Source organism: Aquarana catesbeiana, linkage group LG06 (genome assembly GCF_042186555.1).
Source record: "Aquarana catesbeiana isolate 2022-GZ linkage group LG06, ASM4218655v1, whole genome shotgun sequence".
NCBI lineage: Eukaryota > Metazoa > Chordata > Amphibia > Anura > Ranidae > Aquarana > Aquarana catesbeiana.
The window spans coordinates 97,286,734-97,307,256 of NC_133329.1; positions in this window are offsets into that span (position 1 = coordinate 97,286,734).

Consider the following 20,523-nt stretch of genomic DNA (forward strand, 5'->3'; position numbering starts at 1 on the left):
CCCCACAGAAGAGCAAGGTTTGGGGTTTTATTCAAACCTCTTTACGGTACCAAAACCGAATGGAGACGTCAGACCCATTCTAGATCTAAAGAATCTAAATCAGTTCCTGAAGATCCGCTCTTTTTGTATGGAGTCGATCAGGTCAGTGGTTTCTATCCTACAAGGAGGAGAACTTCTGGCGTCTATCGACATCAGGGATGCATATCTGCACGTCCCTATATTTCCCACTCACCAAAGGTTTCTGCGGTTCGAGGCAGAACAGCAGCATTTTCAGTTTGTAGCCTTGCCTTTCAGGCTAGCTACAGCACCCCGGGTGTTTACAAAAGTTCTGGCCCCACCTCTAGCCAGGTTAAGGGCACAAGGCATAACAGTCTTGGTGTACCCAGACGATCTATTGCTAACAGACCAGCCGGTGGCTCGTTTGGAGCAAAGCGTGCGCATTACAACCAGTTACCTGGAAAGTCTAGGTTGGGTTCTCAACCTAGAGAAGTCTTCCTTAAAACCGCTAAAAAGGCTGGAGTACATGGGTCTGATCATAGACACAGCCCAGAAAATGCCTCAAGCAACGATCAACTCCATAAGAGAGGTAGTGCAGATGGTCAGGTCAAAAGGAAATCCCTCCATTCGCCTTTGCATGAGGTTGTTAGGAAAGATGGTGGCTTCATTCGAAGCAGTTCCCTATGCCCAGGTCCATTCGAGACCGTTGCAAAACAGTATCCTGTCTGCTTGGAACAAATTGATTCAAGCTTTAGACTTGACAATTCGGCTGTCCCTAAGGGTGTCCCAAAGCCTCAGTTGGTGGTTGCTAACCCAGAATCTGCTTAAAGAAAAATCCTTAATACCAGTTATCTGGAAGGTGGTAACAACAGATGCTAGCCTTTCAGGCTGGGGAGCAGTGCTAGAAAAGACAACTGTCCAAGGACAGTGGTCAAGAACCGAAAGGACCTTGCCCATCAACATCCTAGAGATCCGGGCAGCGGGTCTGGCTCTAAAGGCCTGGACATTCAGGTTCCGGGGTTGTCCTGTCAGGATCCAATCCGACAATGCCACAGCTGTGGCTTACTTCAATCACCAGGGGGGCACCAGGAGAATGTTCCGTGTCTATCAGCAGTTTTGATTCCGGGAGTAGAGAATTGGCAGGCGGACATCTTGATTCGCCAGCAGTTGCTCCCGGGGGAATGGTCTCTTTACCCAGACATTTTGTGGGATGTTTGCTAGAAATGGGGGACTCTGGACATAGATCTTCTGGCATCCAGGTTCAACACAAAGTTGGTCAACTTTGTGCTCAGGCTGAGAGATCCGCTCGCATGCGGTACAGATGCGTTGGTGACCCCGTGGGATCAGTTCTCACTGATTTATGCATTTCCCCCTATTCAGTTGCTGTCACGACTTCTTCGCAGGATCAAGCTGGAAAGAAAGCCGGTAATTCTGGTAGCCCCAGCGTAGCCCAGAAGGTCCTGGTATGCAGAAATCGTAAAGATGGCGGTGGAGGATCCATGGTCCCTTCCACTACGGCCAGACCTACTCTCACAGGGGCCGATATTCCATCCTACCTTACGAACTCTAAATTTAACGGCTTGGCTATTGAAACCCACATTCTGAAGAAACGTGGGTTTTCCAGGTCAGTTATCTCTACCTTGATTAATGCAAGGAAGCCAGCTTCCAGAACTATATATTATACAGGCTGGAGGGCTTATCTTTCCTGGTGTGAATCCAAGGGTTGGCACCCTCAGAGGTATATCATAGGCAGAATTCTTGCCTTTCTACAATTAGGGGTAGAGATGAAGTTGCCCTTGGGTACTATTAAAAGCCAAGTCTCAGCTTTATCCGTCTTATTTAAAAGAACGCTTGCTTCACATTCTTTAGTCCGGAGTTTTATGCAAGGGGTGATGCGGCTTAATCCGCCTGTTAGATCACCTTTGAACCCTTGGGACTTGAACTTAGTTTTGTCAGTGCTACAAAAACAGCCATTTGAACCGATACAGCATATTCCCTTAGTCCTTCTGACAAGGAAGTTAGTGTTCTTGGTTGCTATATCCTCAGCAAGGAGGGTTTCGGAATTGGCCGCTCTTTCTTGTAAAGAGCCATACTTGATTATTCATGAGGACAGGATGGTGCTGCGCCCTCATCCAGGGTTTCTGCCAAAAGTGGTCTCAGGTTTTCACCTGAACCAAGATATTGTCCTGCCATCGTTTTTTCCAAAACCATGTTCCAGGGTAGAGAAGTCACTACAATGTCTTGATGTGGTGAGAGCAGTCAAAGTCTATTTAAAGACGACTGCTCAGATCCAGAAGACTGATGTCTTATTTATACTGCCAGATGGTCCTAAGAAAGGACAGGCAGCGTCGAAATCCACTGTCGCTAAGTGGATTTGGCAAGTTATAATTCAGGCTTATGATTTAAGGGGTAAGATTCTACCTTTTCAAGTCAAAGCGCACTCTACCAGGGCGGTTAGTGCTTCTTGGGCAGTGTGTCACCAGGTCTCCATGGCTCAGATCTGTAAGGCCGCAACTTGGTCTTCAGTACATACATTCACCAAGTTTTATCAGGCAGATGTAAGAAGGCATGAGGATTATTGCCTTTGGGCGCAGTGTGCTGCAGGCAGCAGTATAGGTTCTCAAGTCTGGGGGTGCCCTACGGGTTGTGTCTCCCTCCCCTCAAATAGCATTGCTATGGAACGTTCCACATAGTGATTACTATAGTGCTCTGTGTCTCGTGATGTGCGATAAAGGAAATAGAATTTTTATAACAGCTTACCTGTAAAATCCTTTTCTTGGAGTACATCATGGGACACAGAGGTCCCTCCCCTCTTTCTGGGGTTTAGGTATATTGCTTTGCTACAAAAACTAAGGTACTCCTGGTAGGAGGAGGGGTTATATAGGGAGTGAACTTCCTGTATTGGGTATACCAGTCTCCATCATCTGAAGGTGCCTATATACCCACATAGTGATTACTATGGTGCTCTGTGTCCTGTGATGTACACCAAGAAAAGGATTTTACAGGTAAGCTGTTATAAAAATCCTATTTTTTCCCCAGATTTTGAAATGTAAAACCAGACTGCATGATGTCAGTGAGTAACTAAATCTAATCTAATAGTGATACTTTAACCACTTGAATACCAGGCACTTATACACCTTCCTGCCCGAGCCAATTTTCAGCTTTCAGCGCTGTCCCAATTTAAATGACAATTGCACGGTCATGCAACACTGTGCCCAAACAAATTTTTAATAATTTTGTTCCCACAAATAGAGCTTTCTTTTGGTGGTATTTGATCACCTCTGCATTTTTTATTTTTTTCGCAACAAATAAAAAAAGACCGAAAATTTAGAAAAAAAAAAGTTTTTCTTTGTTTCTGTTCAATTTTTTTGTAAATAAGTAAGTTTTCTTCAATGACAGGCACTGATAAGGCGGCACCATGGGGCACTGATGAGGTGGCACAAATGAGATGGCACTGATAGGCGGCACTGATGGCCACTGATAGGTGGCACTGGTATGCGGCACTGATGGGCACTCATAGGCGGCACTGATGGGTACTTATGCGTGGCACTGATGGGCACTGATGGTCACTGAGAGGTGCACTGATGGACACTGATGGGTGGCATTGCTGGGCATCACTTGTCTGTACTGATCCATAATGTTGCCATCTGTGGGCACTGATTGGTATGTATTGGGCATATTTTTTTTATATGTGGATGGCCATTGGGTATATGCCTGGCCATCCACATGCTGGGGGCTTCCCTGGTGGTCCAGTATGGGCATCCGCAGGGGGGGCTGCGCTGATAAACAATCAGCGCAGCCCCCCTGTCAGGAGAGCCACTAATCGGCTCACCTCTACTCACGTCTGTCAGATGCGAGTGAGGAAAAGCCGATTAACGGCTCTTCCTGTTTACATCGTGATCAGCCGTGATTGGACACGGCTGATCACGTGGTAAAGAGCCTCCGTCGGCGGCTCTTTACTGAGATCGGTGTAGCAGTGTGTCAGACTGACACACCGCACCACTGATTGCCACGATGCACTCCCCTACGGGCAGCTGTTATCCTGCTGGACGTCATATGACGCCCAGTCAGGATAACTGAACCACGGTCCGGCCGTCATTTTGCTATAGGCCGGGCGGGAAGTGGTTAATACAGCCTTTTTCAACCAGGGAGCCTTCAGGTTTCTTCAGGAGTGCCTTGTCAAACTACTTAAAAATTGCCTAAACATTGTATACAAGCCAGCAGGTAGATAAACCTTCCAGCCACTTGCCTCCTAACAACCAATAACTACGTTGGGCGTTTGCACAGCATACTTGTTTGCCCCTACCCCACCCCTCTCCATCAGCAATGGGGTCACATTAGCTGAATAAGGGAGAGAATCTGAGTGAGAAGAGAAACATTGGAATACTAGTCAGTAACAGTTTGCAAAGCTGTATTACCTCTAACGTTGTGTGTCCTACACAGTGGCATAGCGTGGAGGGTGCGAGGGGGGCATAGGCCCTGGGCGCAACATTTGGGGGGGGCGAAATCCTGCTCCAGTATGTTGTGTCACCCTCTCTCCATACATTTAAATTCTATTTTCTGTGACCCCGCGCTCCGGCCACCATGTTAATTCTCAGGCCGTCCCCTGGCGCCCTGTGATTGGGCGAAAGGGGTCATGTGTGGCAGGTGGGGCTGGCCTGTCCTCAATCGCGGGGGAGCAAGGCTGGCCTTCACTGTGGCTGCCGTCTTCTCCTGCTCCTCCTCTCCGGCCCGGGTCACCAATCATGTCCCCGTCGCGGCAGGCAGTCTGTGGCCGCTGTCTTCTCCTCCTCTCCTCCTCTCCAGCCCGGGTCACTGATCATCATGTCCCCGCCGGGGGAGGCAGTGTGACAGTCAGAGGCGCAGAGGCAGAGCAGATGGAAGAAAAAAAAGGTAAGAGACTCACTCGGCCCGGGGGGAGTAGATATGGTATGGGGAGAGGGAGCAGCCAGAAAGTTAGTGTATAGTGTAATGTATAATGTTGTGGGTAGTGTATTGGTCTGTGGGTAGAGTGTTGTGTAGCAGTCAGTATGTAGTGTATTGAGTAGTAGTGGTCTGTGGGTAGTGTATAGTGTAGTGTGTAGTGGTCAGTGTGGTGTGTGGTCAGTGTGTAGTGTAGTGGTCAGTGTGTATTGGTCAGTGTGTAGTGTAGTGGTCAGTGTGGTGTGGTCAGTGTGTAGTGGTGTGTAGTGGTTAGTGGTGTGTAGTGGTCAGTGTGTAGTGGTGTGTAGTGGTCAGTGTGTAGTGTAGTGGTTAGTGGTGGTCAGTGTGTAGTGGTCAGTGTGTGGTGTAGTGTAGTGGTCAGTGTGTGGTGTAGTGGTTAGTGGTGTGTAGTGGTCAGTGTGTAGTGGTCAGTGTGTGGTGTGGTTAGTGGTGTGTAGTGGTCAGTGTGTAGTGGTCAGTGTGGTGTGTAGTGGTCAGTGTGTAGTGTAGTGGTTAGTGGTGGTCAGTGTGTGGTGTAGTGTAGTGGTCAGTGTGGTGTGTAGTGGTCAGTGTGGTGTGTAGTGTAGTGTGGTCAGTGTGTAGTGGTCAGTGTGTAATGGTCAGTGTGGTGTGTAGTGGTCAGTGGTTAATAGTGTGTAGTGGTCAGTGGTTAGTAGTGTGTAGTGGTCAGTGTGTAGTGGTTAGTGGTGTGTAGTGGTCAGTGTGTAGTGGTGTGTGGTGTGTAGTGTAGTGGTCAGTGGATAGTGTAGTGTATTGTGTAGTAGTATAGTGTAGTGGTCAGTATAGGAATCAGGTAGGTCAGTGTGTGGTGTTTAGTGTAGTGGTCAGTGTGGTGTGTAGTGGTCAGTGGATAGTGTATTGTGTAGTGGGTAGTGTAGTAGTATAGTGTAGTGGTCAGTATAGGAATCAGGTAGGTTGGTGTGTAGTGTAGTGGTCAGTGTATAGTGGATTGTGTAGTGGATTGTATAGTGTAGTGGTCAGTGTGTAGTGTAGTGGTCGATGTAGGAATCGGGTAGGTTGGTGTGGTGTGTAGTGGTCAGTATAGGAATCAGGTAGGTTGGTGTGGTGTGTAGTGTAGTGGTCAGTGTATAGTGGATTGTATAGTGTAGTGGTCAGTGTGTAGTGTAGTGGTCGATGTAGGAATCGGGTAGGTTGGTGTGGTGTATAGTGGTCAGTATAGGAATCAGGTAGGTCAGTGTGTAGTGTAGTGATCGATGTAGGAATTGGGTAGGTCAATGTAATGGTCAGTATAGGAATGAGATAGGTCAGTGTATTGTATAGTGTAGTGGTCAGTATAGGAATCAGATTAGTGGTCAGGTAGGTCAGTATTATTGTAGGAAGGGAAGGGACTCAGGGAGTGCGAATTGTCCGCAGGTTAGGGGGCGCAAATTACTTGCCTTGCCCCGGGCGCTGACAACCCACGCTATGCCACTGGTCCTACTTGTGTAGATGTTGCCGTGTTCTGTAAAACTTTTAGTTTTGTTCTTTACATTTTATAATGGGGTGCCTCAAGACCATAATTTTAAAGGGTGACTGAAAAAAAGTTTAGAAACATTGCCCTAATACATTGTGCCCCCTGTTTCTTTTAACATGAAACTGCCCCCATATATAGTGATTATTGACAGAGATATGACCAGCTATCTGCTGAATAATGCTCTACTGGAATGCACCATGAAGCTGATTGCACAATTGTGTATACATATTCTCAACAGAAAAACCCCACTGATTGTGCACTTTCTTTTAGTAAAGGAGTTTTATAAAAACTTGCCTAGAGCAGCCTTTCTCAACCTTTTTACCTCAGAAGAACTAGACATGTGCACAGCCAAAGAATGTTCATTCTCGTTTTCGTTTAATTCGTTTATTATTTTTTTCGTTTTTCGGGTAATTCGTTATGATCGCGATTCGTAAATCCGTTCATTCATAAGTTCGTAAATGCGTTCATTCGTACATTCGTAAATTCGAACATTCGTTCATTCGTTCATTCGTACAGTCGTACATTTTTACATTTGTACATTCATAAATTCGTACATTCGTAAAATCGTACATTTGTAAATTAGAAAATTCGGAAATTTGTAAATTCGAAGTTTGAAAATCCAAAAACCCGAAAATTCAAAAATCTGAAATAGTAACTAACTATTAAATTATAGGTATTGTAATTTCCTTTCAAATTTGACTGTCAGTGAACGTAACAAATACGAATTTAACCGAAGTTACGAATTATCCAAAACGAATGCTGCATCTGAACAAATGGAACGGAACAAATTAATAATAAGTAATAATAATAATACAACGTTATTATTATTGTTATTTACTGTTATTAATTCATTACGTTCCATTCCGTTTTTTTGGATCATTCATAACTTCGGATAAATTTGTATGTGTTACTTTCACTAACAGCCAAATTTGAAAGGAAATTACAATACCTATCATTTAAAAGTTACTAGTAATTACTAACAGTTAAGTTATTATTAGTTAACTATTATTTCAGATTTCCGAATTTCCAAATTACGAATTCACTAATTTACTAATGTACGAATGCCCAAATTTACGAATGTCCAATTTTATCAAATTTATAAATATTCGGAAAAAAATCGTTAAACAGGTTTTTGTTAATTCGGATATTCCCGAATTAACGAATTTGTCGAAATTCGTTAAAAAACTAATTCGGAACGAAACAAATTGCACATGCCTAAGAAGAACCCTTGAAATACATTTAGAGCCCATTTACACACGGTCAATAAGACTTCAAGCGCAACTTTGAGAGGCAACTTGGACACGACTTGAGTATGAATCACAGCACGACTTGGGGCAACTTAAAACACAACTTGAAGTCGCCTCCAGGACAAGGAACTTTACAAGTGAACAATCAGAGTTTATCAGCTGTGTGTGAGAAGGAGGGGGCTGGCTGTTTAGTGGAGTAAATGACTTTCTGTTTCCTTTCTGCTTCCTGTAAAGTTGCCTCAGTTTGAACAGTGATCCGACTTGGAGGCAACTTCCATTGAAATCAATGGGTACAAGTCACCTTCTAGTCGGATTGAAGTAGTACAGGAACCTTTTCTGAAGTCGGAGTGACTGCAGTCGTGTGCATTAAGACGGATCCATTCACTTACATAGATTTTTTTATGTAGCGCGACTTGAGGCGACTAGGGGTGACTTGAAGTCGGATCCAAAGTTGCCCCTGTGTGAATGGGCTCTTAAGGTCTGGGGGAACCCCTGCTAAAAGCAATTCATCAGTGATTAACCACTTAAGGACTGGGAGGATTTGCCCCCTTAATGACCAGGCCATTTTTTGCGATACAGCACTGTGTTGTTTTAACTGACAATTGCGCGGTCGTGCGACGTTGTACCCAAACAAAATTGATTGTCCTTTTTTTCCCCACACAAATAGAGCTTTCTTTTGGTGATATTTGATCACCTCTGTGGCTTTTATTTTTTGCGCTATAAACAAAAAAAGAGCAACAATTTTGAAAAAAAAAAAACAATATTTTTTACTTTTTGCTATATAAAATATCCAATTTGAAAAAAAAAATCTTCATCAGTTTAGGCCATAATGTATTCTTCTACATATTTTTGGTTAAAAAAACGCAATAAGCGTATATTGATTGGTTTGCGCAAAAGTTATAGTGTCTACATAATAGGGGGTAGATTTATGGCATTTTCATTATTTTTTTTTTACTAGTAATGGCGGTGATCTGCGATTTATACAGCGATCAGTGCTATAAAAATGCACTGATTACTGTGTAAATGTCACTGGCAGGGAAGGGGTTAACACTAGGGGGAGATCAAGGGGTAAATGTGTTCCCTGGGAATGTTTCCAACTCTGGGGGGATGGGACTGACTGGAGGAGGAAAAAGATCGCTGTTCCTAATCACTAGGAAAAGCAGATCTATCCTCCCCTGTCAGAACGGGGGTCTGTCTGTTTACATTGACAGATCCCTGTTTTGGCTCTCTGTGGAGCGATCACGGGTGGCCGGTAGACCACCGGCCTCGGGCATCGGAGTAGCGCTACGGGTGCACTCGCACGCCCCCTATCGCTCTTAAAGCGTCCGACGTACACCTACGGCGACTTGCGCAGGATAGCCAACCTGCCGCAGTATGACGGCGGCTGGTCCTTAAGTGTTTAAAATGCCCACATCCGTGTCATGTCACTAGCGTTGTCAAGTGGTCTTCGTCCTGAAGCTATGCAGGTATCATCAGATGGAAAGTCAATAAGACAAAGCTGAAGGAGCCCCTAGCAACCTCTCAAGGAACCCTGGTTGAGAACAGCTGGCGATGAAAAATATGCAAAATTGCTACTACAAATTATTAGAAATTAGCTAATATGATTGCAATACATGTACTGCTAACATAATGCAAGAGTGGACATTGCAATATATTCTGTCTAATGGTTTCTACAACTCAACCCATAATTCAGGCCAACTCCTCCTACTACCAGTATCCTGCCTGCATGTTCTTAGCAATGAGCAGTGAAATCAGGACATGCATCAAAAATTAGAGATTTAATGTGATTTTGGCAAGGGCCCTTTCACACGGGCGCATCAATCTGGTCCACCTGTCAGTTTTTCAGGTGGACCTGATCGGACCCTCCAGTCTCCTCTATGGAGTGGCTGGTGTCAATGGACATATGTTCATTGACACCAGCCGACATCAGATCCGATCCTGTCTGCTAAAAACAGACGAATGGGGATCCGTTCCCCAACTGTCTGGTGGATCAGATCGGATAGCAGTCAGGTGTAAACGAACAGGCGATCCATTTTCATCCGAACGCCCATAAAGGAGATCGGGCTGTGTTTGTGTCCGTGTCTGCTCTGCATAAGTGGACCAGACATGGACCAGCCATCCTCCTGCTCAGCGGGGATCAGCAGACAGATTCCCCACTGAGCAGGCAGACTCCAACAGAGCCTGCCCCATGTGTAAGTGGCCTAAGTATGAAATACTGTAACATTTTGGTTGAGGCTTTCACATCTATATCTTTATGGATGTATTCTGTTTACAGATAGACAGGTAGATTATTTCAATGTATAATAGAGCATGTTATTAGAATTTCAGCTGAGACAACATCCATAGTCACATAGAGGTGTATGTTCAGTCAGTCTGAGCCAAATGGTAGACTTTCCTTGACCAGGAGGACCAATGCAATTATTGTGTAGCACTACCAAACAGTAGGCAGGCCTGCTTATGTAATGAACAGATATGGTTGCCCCCATGCCTCTATTGATTTACAAAGTAAATCAAGAAACATCAACGCACATTAACATGGTTATCTTCAGTACAGGATCCAGGCTTGATATTCAGAGATCCTGGGTTATAGGCTGTACCTTCACTTGAAAAGCTTAGTGGACGTGACCCCTGGGCATCCCCCATAACCCTTCCTTACTTTGAAGTCCTCCTTTTTTTGCTTGTTTCTTAAGATGATTGACCTCTTCTCTAAGAGTAAGAAATCACTCTTAGCTTAACTAGTTTATTATTGTACTTCAAATTCTTCAGCCAACTCTTCATACAACAATTGAAGCGTTAAAAAGGTAAGACCTTCTGAGCCGTACCCAGACCCCATTCTTTGGGGGCAGCTTGTAATGTTCCTTCAGGCACTGGATCCTACATAGACGCTCGCCTCAGTACTTGGTGCAATGCATGTACCTAGCTGCAGGGTGTTATACAGATCCAATGCTATGGTCTATCCCTATGGAACCAAAACCCTGAAGACCCTTTTGAGGGTATGCCTTCTGTGATGGGCGAAGTCTGGACCCTACATAGGGGCCAGCAACATGGACAGGTAAGCCAGGGTCATGTGTCCTTTGACCATTAATGTAGTCCCATAGCAAATATGAGACATAATATCTTTATTACCTTACTTTACACGAATAATGTGTATCCTTTATAGTATACATACAGAATCTCACAAAAGTGAGTACACCCCTCACATTTTTGTAAATATTTTATTATATCTTTTCATGTGACAACACTGAAGAAATGACACTTTGCTACAATGTAAAGTAGTAAGTGTACAGCTTGTATAAAAATATAAATTTGCTGTCCCCTCAAAATAACTCAACACACAGCCATTAATATCTAAACCGCTGGCAACAAATGTGAGTACACCCCTAAGTGAAAATATCCAAATTGGGCCCAAGGTGTCAATATTTTGTGTGGCCACCATTATTTTCCAGCACTGCTTTAGCCCTGTTGGGCATGGAGTTCACCAGAGCTTCACAGGTTGCCAGTGGAGTCCTCTTCCACTCTACCATGATGACATTACAGGGCTGGCGGATGTTAGAGACCTTGCGCTCCTCCACCTTCCATTTGAGGATGCCCCACAGATGCTCAATAGTGTTTAGGTCTGGAGACATGCTTGGCCAGTCCATCACCTTTACCCTCAGCTTCTTTAGCAAGGCAGTGGTGGTCTTTAAGGTGTGTTTGGGGTTGTTATCATGTTGGAATACTGCCCTGCGGCCCTGTCTCTGAAGGGAGGGGATCAGTATGTCACAGTATATGTTGGCATTCTTGGTTCCCTCAATAAACTGTAGCTCCCCAGTCGCGGCAGCAGTGGCGGCTGGTGAAGTTTTAGGGTGGGGGGGCGCCAGACCCCGCCCTTCCTTTTTGACCCCTCCCATTTGGTGAAAATGGGCGTGGTTTCAGCTAAATGGTGGACGTGGCTCTAAGGTGGTGTGGTTGGCGTCTGAGATGAACGAGGGATGGAGGGAGAGGGAGAGAGGGATGGAAGGACAGCAGGCCCAGATCCTACACAACAATAGAAATATGTGTATTCTAGAAAGTTTAACAATCAGCAGATAAAGATACTCCAAACACCTGGTGGTAGCACTTCAATCATCCCAGCACCATGGTTGCTATGGTGTCAGGATGATTGAAGCGCATTATTTCTATTATTACATTGTAATATAAAATTTAATCATTCAACTCACCATAATGAAGAATCAGTGTGAGCCCTGAGCGTGTCACTAGCCACGTCGCCTACAACCAGATGCCATCAGGCGTCCCCAGCAGAGTCCGTCCTTACATCAGGTGCCCCCAGCGGAGTCCCTCCTTACATGCAGCCTGTGCCACATCAAATGCAGCCTTTGTCACATCAAATGCAGCCTCTGTCCCCCCCCAAATGCAGTCTCTGTCTCCCCAAATGCAGCCTCTGTTCCCCCCCAAATGCAGCCTCTGTCTCCCCAGATGCAGCCTCTGTTCCCCCAAATGTAGCCTCTGTCCCCCTAAATGCAGTCTCTGTCCCCCCAAATGCAGCCTCTGCCCCCCCAAATGCAGCCTCTGTCCCCCCAAATGCAGCCTCTAACCCCCCAAATGCAGCCTGTCCCCCCCAAATGCAGCCTCTGCCCCCCAAATTCAGCCTCTGTTCCCCCAAATGCAGCCTCTGCCCCCCCAAATGCATCCTCTGTTCCCCCAAATGCAGCCTCCGTCCCCCAAATGCAGCCTCTGTTCCCCCCAAATGCAGCCTCTGTCCCCCCCAAATGTAGCCTTTGTCCCCCCCAAATGCAGCTTCTGTTCCCCCAAATGCAGCCTCTGTCCCCCCCAAATGCAGCCTCTGTCCCCCCAATGCAGCCTCTGTCCCCCCAAATGCAGCCTCTATCCCCCCAAATTCAGCCTCTTCACTTCAAACCCCCCATCCCATTCTCCGCACAGCGGTACTTACCGTGCTGTTATCCTCTCCTGCGGTGTCTCCTTCCACTGGCAGCGGCGATGGAGCAGCATACTTCCTGTTTCCTCTCTTGGGCGCAATGGGAGAAAGAGACAGGAAGTGACATCTAACTCAGGTCAGATGTCAATCAAATCTCAAGCGCCGAGTAGCTTCCGCCCAGCGCCTGTAGTATATATTACTATGGCCGGGCGGAAGCTACTCGGCACTTCAGAAAATGCCGCAAGGCGAGCTAAACGCCCGCAAATGCAGTGCCACGTCTGCAATCTCGTGGTTGCATAGATGTGGCGCTTCCCATAAGTGCACTGTCTCCAGCATCGTACTGTGTCCGGCATCTGAACACATGGCACTTAAGGACCTTTTTTTTCATTTTTTTTTAAAGGGACAGTATTGAAAAAAATTTTTTTTTTGTGGCTGCCTGGAGGGGGGAGGGGGGGCGCCGCCCATGCGCCCCCTATGGACGGGCATTAATGCAGCCCCAAACCATGACACTCCCACCACCATGCTTGATTGTAGGCAAGACACAATTGTCTTTGTACTCCTCACCTGGTTACCGGCACACACGCTTGACACCATCTGAACCAAATAAGTTTATCTAGGTTTCATCAGACCACAGGACATGGATCCAGTAATCCATGTCCTTAGTCTGCTGGTCTTCAGCAAACTTTTTGTGGGCTTTCTTGTGCATCATCTTTAGAAGAGGCTTCCTTTTGGGATGACGGCCATGCGGACCAATTTGATGCAGTGTGCGGCGTATGGTCTGAGCATGACAGGCCGACCTCCACCCCTTCAACCTCTGCAGCAATGCTGCCAGCACTCATATGTCTATTTCCCAAAGACAACCTCTGGATATGACGCTGAGCAATTTGCACTCAACTTCTTTGGGCCTGTTCTGAGTGGAACCTGTCCTTTTAAACTGCTGTATGGTCTTGGCCACCGTGCTGCAGCTCAGTTTCAGGGTTTTGGCAATCTTCTTATAGCCTAGGCCATCTTTATGTACAATTATTTTTTTCAGATCCTCAGAGAGTGAGAGCAATAACACCAAATTAACACACCTGAGACCTTGTAACACAAATGACACGACACCGGGGAGGGAAAATGGCTAATTGGGCCCAATTTGGACATTTTCACGTAGGGGTGTACTTACTTTTGTTGTCTGCGGTTTAGACATTAATGGCTTTGTGTTGAGTTATTTTGAGGGGACAGCAAGTTTACACTGTTATACAAGCTGTACATTGACTACTTTACATTGTAGCAAAGTGTAATTTCTTCAGTGTTGTCACATGAAAAGATATATTAAAATATTTACAAAAATGTGAGGGGTGTACTCACGTTTGTGAGATACTGTATATATGGTAAAGCTCTTGGGAACCTGGGATTGTGTTTGAAATGTATTTACTTACACGGTGTAACCTTTTCAAGTATTGCACTAAATTTTAACCACTCCAGTTTAGTTTCAGGTGGGTGACTAGGTGTTACATCACAGCACAGGTCAAACACTTTACAGTCACTTCTACTAGAGCCCTTAAGGTATAAGATAAGGTAGTCAGGCATTTCCTTACTCCCTTTTTTTCACAAGGAATTCACGTGACAAGTGGCGTAACATGTAAGGGTGGAGTCTATAGTGATGTCACATACTGAATGCTGGAAGCAGGGCGTGACTCTATCTGCGTGTAGTACTACATGCTTGTCATTACTTCTTAAATGTGAGTGCATTCATTTTATTATTGAATAAAACGATTAGTGTACCATACTTACACTTACTACTTTTGATTTTGAGCATTCACAGCCTACCTCCTTGGAATACGAAAATTAAAGGGATAACATCTGAGTGATTTGCTAAAGAAGAAGCTTAATCCGAGATTCCTGCAGTCCCCCCATAGTGGGGTCCACCTTTAACACACGAGGTGCCATGGTTTTTCACTTTGTCTTTTTTTTGTTTCAATATGTTTATTAGTTTTCCAAAGATTAACAAATCATATGTTACAAAGCAATATGATACATGCATATTGTTTCATTTTAACATCAGTCATATTAATATCTATCAGTAGTATATTATTGGTTATTGTATCTATTCGTCCAAATCAGCTAGTTTTTATCGAACAATTTGCAACGCATAGCGTTTATCGCTATAAGGCGTTCAAAGGTATAATTTCTATGTACAGCTTTTACAACATCCGAAAGGTTAATAGAGGCAGTATCTTTCCAGTTGCGAAGTAGTAAGTTGCTAGTTTCTAAAGAATGTGGGTTATCACTGATCTAAAGTGTGGTGGGAACTTCTCTATACCCAAGTGGAGAACCGCTAATGCTGGGTTAGGAGGTGTGATGATACCTGTGAGCAATGAGATCAGTTGGAATGTTTGATTCAAGAGGCTTTTTATGCTCTGGCAATGCCAGAACATGTGTAGTAAATGTCCTATGTTTCTTCAGTTCCTCCAACAGTGAGGCAAGTGTTCTGGGTAGAACTTAGCCAGTCTGTAGGGGGTGTAGTGACATCTATTTGTAATTTTGATTGTTAGCTCCCAATGTTTGGTGCAATGTGATGCTTTGTGGATTTCTTTGAATGCAGATTGCCATTGTGCATTCGAATGCGTGGTGCCCATCTCTGTTTCCCATTTTTGGATTGCTATGGTTTTTATCTTGAAAGAGGTTGTAAAAGAGTGATATCCCTTTGATGTTGTTTTGGAGTGTAGAGTAGAATGACCATGCTTTGGTAGGCATCTTTGTCTTTGGAATAGGGTTTTGGCTTCTAGGATGTCAATTGGAGGCTGGTCGTTTGTCACAACTTCCTCTGTGTGCTTTAGGGATAAAAGGTATCTCCAAGCTTGGATCGACACTTGAATTGGTGGTGAAAAGTGTTTGATATCCCAAAGTTTCCAATTGTCACCCATGAGAAAAGTTTTTAGGTTCCTTGTTGGGATCTGTGTCTCTTCTATGTCCACCCATAATGGTTTATTATTCTCCTGAAACCAGTGTTTGAGTTGGTCCAGTCTTACTGCCCATAAGTAGTCATACAAGTCTGTTAGGCCTGCCCCCCCCCCCCAACTCATTTGTGCGGAGTGAGGTTGTGTCTGGGGCATCTAGCTTTTTTGCCATTCCATAGATATTTCCATATGAGGTTGGATAATGTTCTAATATAGTGTTGAGGTATGTGGGTTGGTAATGTTCGAAATATGTATAAGATTTGTGGCAGAAGTGACATTTTGAAGGCTGCTAATTTGCCTATCTATGAAAGTTCTTTTTTTGGAGATTTCCTTTAGTTGGGATTCTAGTTTGGTCGTCAGTGGTCTGATATTGGCATCTGTTAACGAGGTGGTTGTATTTGTTAATGTGACCCCTAGGTATTGTATGCCTTTTTTGCTCCAGGTATATGGAAGCGTTTTTTGTAGAGTGTCTTGAGTGTGTACCAGTACACCCAGGCTTAGGATTAGAGATTTGGAGAAGTTGACTTTGTAATATGAGATTGCCCCAAAATCCTTTAGGATTTGGTGGGCTTGTTCTAGGGATGTGCATGGATTAGTTAGTAGCAATATAACACCGTCCGCAAACAAGTTGATAGTATGCATGCCAGAAACCTTTAATTGGGGGATGTGATCTAATGACCTCTGCTAAAGGCTCTATCATTAGGTTGAAGATAGTAGACAACAGGGGGCACCCCTGGCGGGTCCCGTTATGTATGTTGAAGGGTGAGGACAGGAAGCCTGAGGAATACACCTGTGCTGAGGGACAAGAGTGCAATGCTAGGATAGCCTTCAATATGGAGCCTTGAAATCCAAGCTTGGCCATTACCATTTCCATGTAGTTCCAGTGTACCCTGTTGAATGCCTTCTCTGTGTCTATGGACAACAGCAGAGAGGGTGTTCGACTGCTCACAGCATTATACATAACGTTAACAATTCTCCTAGTAGCATCTGAGGTTTGTCTCCCCTTCACAAACCCCATCTGGTCGCATTGGATAATGGTAGGAATGATATTCATTAATCTTTTGGACAGTAGTTTTGCATAGATTTTAATGTCCGAGTTTAAGAGGGATATTGGTCTAAAATTAGCTGGTGTATTGGGATTTTTGCCCGGTTTGGGCAGAGTTACTATATGAGCTCTCAGCATCTCTAGACTGAACATAGATAAGGTGAAAGTATGGTTTTGAAGGATTTATAATATTCATTGGAAAACCCATTTGGTCCTGGTGACTTACCATTGGGTAGTGTGTCTATAACTGTTGCAATTTCTGTAGTTGTGAATGGGGTGTTTAAGTTTGCTAAGTCAGTATTGAAGAGAAGGAAGTTTTATTCCTTGTAGGAATTTTTGTATTTTCTCTGTGGATGGTTGTGGCGTGGAATTATCTTCGTGTAAGTTATATAATGCTCCGTACTATTTGGCAAACTGGTTCACTATGTCTTGTGGGTTAGTTATTTTGTAATGTTGGGTAGGGTGTATTAGTTGTGCTATTTTGGTTTTGGTACGTGCCACTTTCAACCTCCTGGCTAGATATTTACCAGCTCTGTTTGCATTAGCATAATGATTTAGTTTCAATTTTCTAAGATGTATGTCGTATTTTTGAGAGAGATGTTCTCTCAGATTTTCCCTGAGTTTGGAAAGAGTGTTAGTTAACGTGACCATAGGGGAACATTTGTTTTGAGATTCTACAGTACGAATTTCTGAAATTAGTGTGTTGAGTGTGGATCTGTAGCATTTCTTTTCCCTGGCCACCATGTGCATTCCACAAAATATGCAGGTTGGATACTGACGTCTCATTGGTGAGAAAGAAATTTTGGAGATGCTGAGATATTATTCAGTGAGTTTTGGGTTCTTGCAGTAATTTAGTGTTACAGCGCCAGATAGGGGAGTAAGAGGAGACACCCTGTTCTTTAAATGACATAGAAATTGCTGCGTGGTCAGACCACGTGATATCATGAATTTGAGCGCTTAGTATTTGTTGTACGAGCCATTTGTCTGTCAGAAACATGTTGATACGCGAGTATGAACAGTGCCTATTTGAAAAAAACGTGTAGTCCTTTTCATTAGCATGAAGGCATCTCCACGCATCAAACAGTTCCTCTCTATGTAGTAGCACCTGCAGTGATGTCGTCCCTTTGGGCTTGCTGTTAGTGGTGTCCATTTTTGGGTCTGCAATAAGGTTGACGTCTCCGCATACCAGGAGGCTACCGCGTTTCATGGAGACTGCTTTTTTGAGAACCTTTCCTATAAAGCGTATTTGGTGAGAGTTCGGAGCATAAAGTGTCACTATTGTATACGTTTTGGAGTTCAGGTCCCCAGTTATAGGAAAGGTATAGGAAAGGTTCTCTTGCGTTAACTGATGTATCTACCTCCTTCGTCCAATAGAGCTTCCTTGAGTTGAAAGGAGAGGGTATTTTTTATAGCAAGAAGCACTCCTCCTTTTTTGTGGTTAGGTGTGCAAGCTAGGAATACGCTCGGGAAGTCTCTGTGTGCACAGGGTGGGGTTTTGGACAGTTGGAAGTGGGTTTCTTGCACACAGAGGATGTCCGCTCCCTGACTGCAGGCCTCTTGCCACATGGAAAATCTTTTAGAGGGGTGGTTGAGACCCCTGGCATTAATTGAGAGGCATTTGATGGTCATAGCTGGTGTGAAGCGTTTTTTTTGGAATGTGTGGTGTAGACACTCACTGCGGTCACACAGTCTCCTTTGGGGTGCCACTTTATGAGATGGATAGGATGTGTGGAGCTTGTAGTCTTCGTTAGATGAGTATTGTTCATTGCGGATATAACTACGTGTATCAGACAAATAACAAAAGGAACAAAAAACATAGAAATTTAAAGAAGTGACCATAAGAAATGAATCTTATACTGATCCCTGGGCAGATGTAACTGCGTTGATGCTAGGAGTAAAAACGAGAAAATAATCATTAGCTCCTAAACTGGAGATGTTGGTTAACTGAGGATGTTTACTTGTGAGCTTCACCATTGTTTTTCTTGTTAGAGCGCTTGTGGGATACTATTTGCCACTCGTTTTGGACTGCTTGTGGCCTTGTTGGGGGTGCTTGATGAGAAGCCTGGTCTGAGAGTATACCCCACTGGCGTAAGGCTGCGATCGCTTCATCAAGCGTTGTTACTGATGTTGTGAGCCCATTATGTGTAATGGACAGAGTTGCAGGGTATTTACACTTGTGGAGGACTTTGTGATTTCTTAAGGCTTTGGTAATTGTCGCCAAATTGCGGCAGCGTTGGAGCGTATGCCTGGAGAGGTCAGGGAGCAGCCTTATAGTGGTGTATTGTGGTGGGATGTTGGATCTCGTGGATGCTTGCAGGATCTGATCTTTGATGTGGTAAAAATTTACCCGTAGTAGGACATCCCTGGGAGTCTCCTCAGGGAGAAAAGAGGGTTTGGGGACCCTGTGGATCCTGTCCACTATAAGGTTCTGTGCTGTCAGAGATGGTACTAAGGTGGAGAACAGGGTATGGGCATATTGGAGAAGATTTGGTGTGACAGACTCTGGGATGCCCCCGATTTTGATATTGTTCCTTCTGGACCTGTCCTCTAAGTCTGCGATCTTGTCTTTCAGCCATGTTATGTCTTCCCCCTGTGATGTGTGTGGTTCCACCATTATGTTATAGGAGGATGTATATTCTTCCATCTTTTTTTCCACATGATCTACTCTGAGGCCTAGGGCTTGTACTTCCCTTGTGCACTTATTAATTCCTGTGATCATGTCTGCTTGTAATGATGAGCGCAGGGACAGCAGTATCTCTTTCAGCATAGTGTCCGATATGGGTCTGTCTGATGTGGGAAAATCAGCTATAGGGTCCCCCTCCTGATCCTCTTGGGCTGTGTGTAGGTCATGTGGTCTGCTTAACTCCATCTCTGGGCCAGGCTGCGGCCTAGCTGAAGACTCCCTCCTGGGTCTCGATTTTGCTGGGCTACTCGTGGAGGGGCTGGATGTCCCAGAGGATGATTCGCTGTGCAGCTTGGTTATGTGTGCTTGGTTATGTGTGGGGCCGTGGATGTATGTCCGGGACCCCCGTTGTGCGTCGCGGCCTTGTCCATGTACTACTGTTATCGGGCACCGCCATTTTGTCATGGTCCGCGCGAGGGCATCGTGAAAAAATCTGGGAGTTTGAGTGGCTGCTGTGGATTCTTTCTTCGCCTCAGCATCCCTGTGGTGTGCAGCAGTCCGATGTGTGTGGTTGTGGCTCTGGAAGGTACCAGTGAGCTCGGATGGCGATGGATGTTCTCCGGCGGGCTGTGGAGCTCCTGAACTACACGTCCATCTTGGAGCCCGGTAGCTACACCCCGTTTTTCACTTTGTCTTTTGAAGCAATTTACAGCACTGGGATTTTGGTCACATAAAAGTGAAAAAGAAATTAATTTGCACCTAATTTGAAGAATAAGAACTGTTATTTGGTTCATTGGAGTGGACATTGTATATACAGTATCTCACATAAGTGAGTACACTCTTCACATTTTTGTAAATATTTTATTCTATCTTTTCATGTGACAACACTGAAGAAATTACACTTTACATTGTAGCAAAGTGGTGAGTGTACAGCTTGTATAACAGTGTAAACTTGCTGTCCCCTCACAATAACTCAACACACAGCCATTAATGTCTAAACCGCTGGCAACAAAAGTGAGTACACCCTAAGTGAAAATGTCCAAATTGAGCCTAATTAGCCATTTTCCCTCCCCCATGTCATGTTAGTGTTACAAGGTCTCAGGTGTGAATGGGGAGCAGGTGCGTTAAATTTGGTGTTATCGCTCTTACTCTCTCATACTGGTCATTGGAAGTTCAACATGGCACCTCATGGCAAAGAACTCTTTGAGGATCTGAAAAAAAGAATTGTTGCTCTACATAAAGATGGCCTAAGCTATAAGAAGATTGCCAAGACCATGAAACTGAGCTGCAGCATGGTGGCCAAGACCATACAGCGGTTTAACAGGACAGGTTCCAC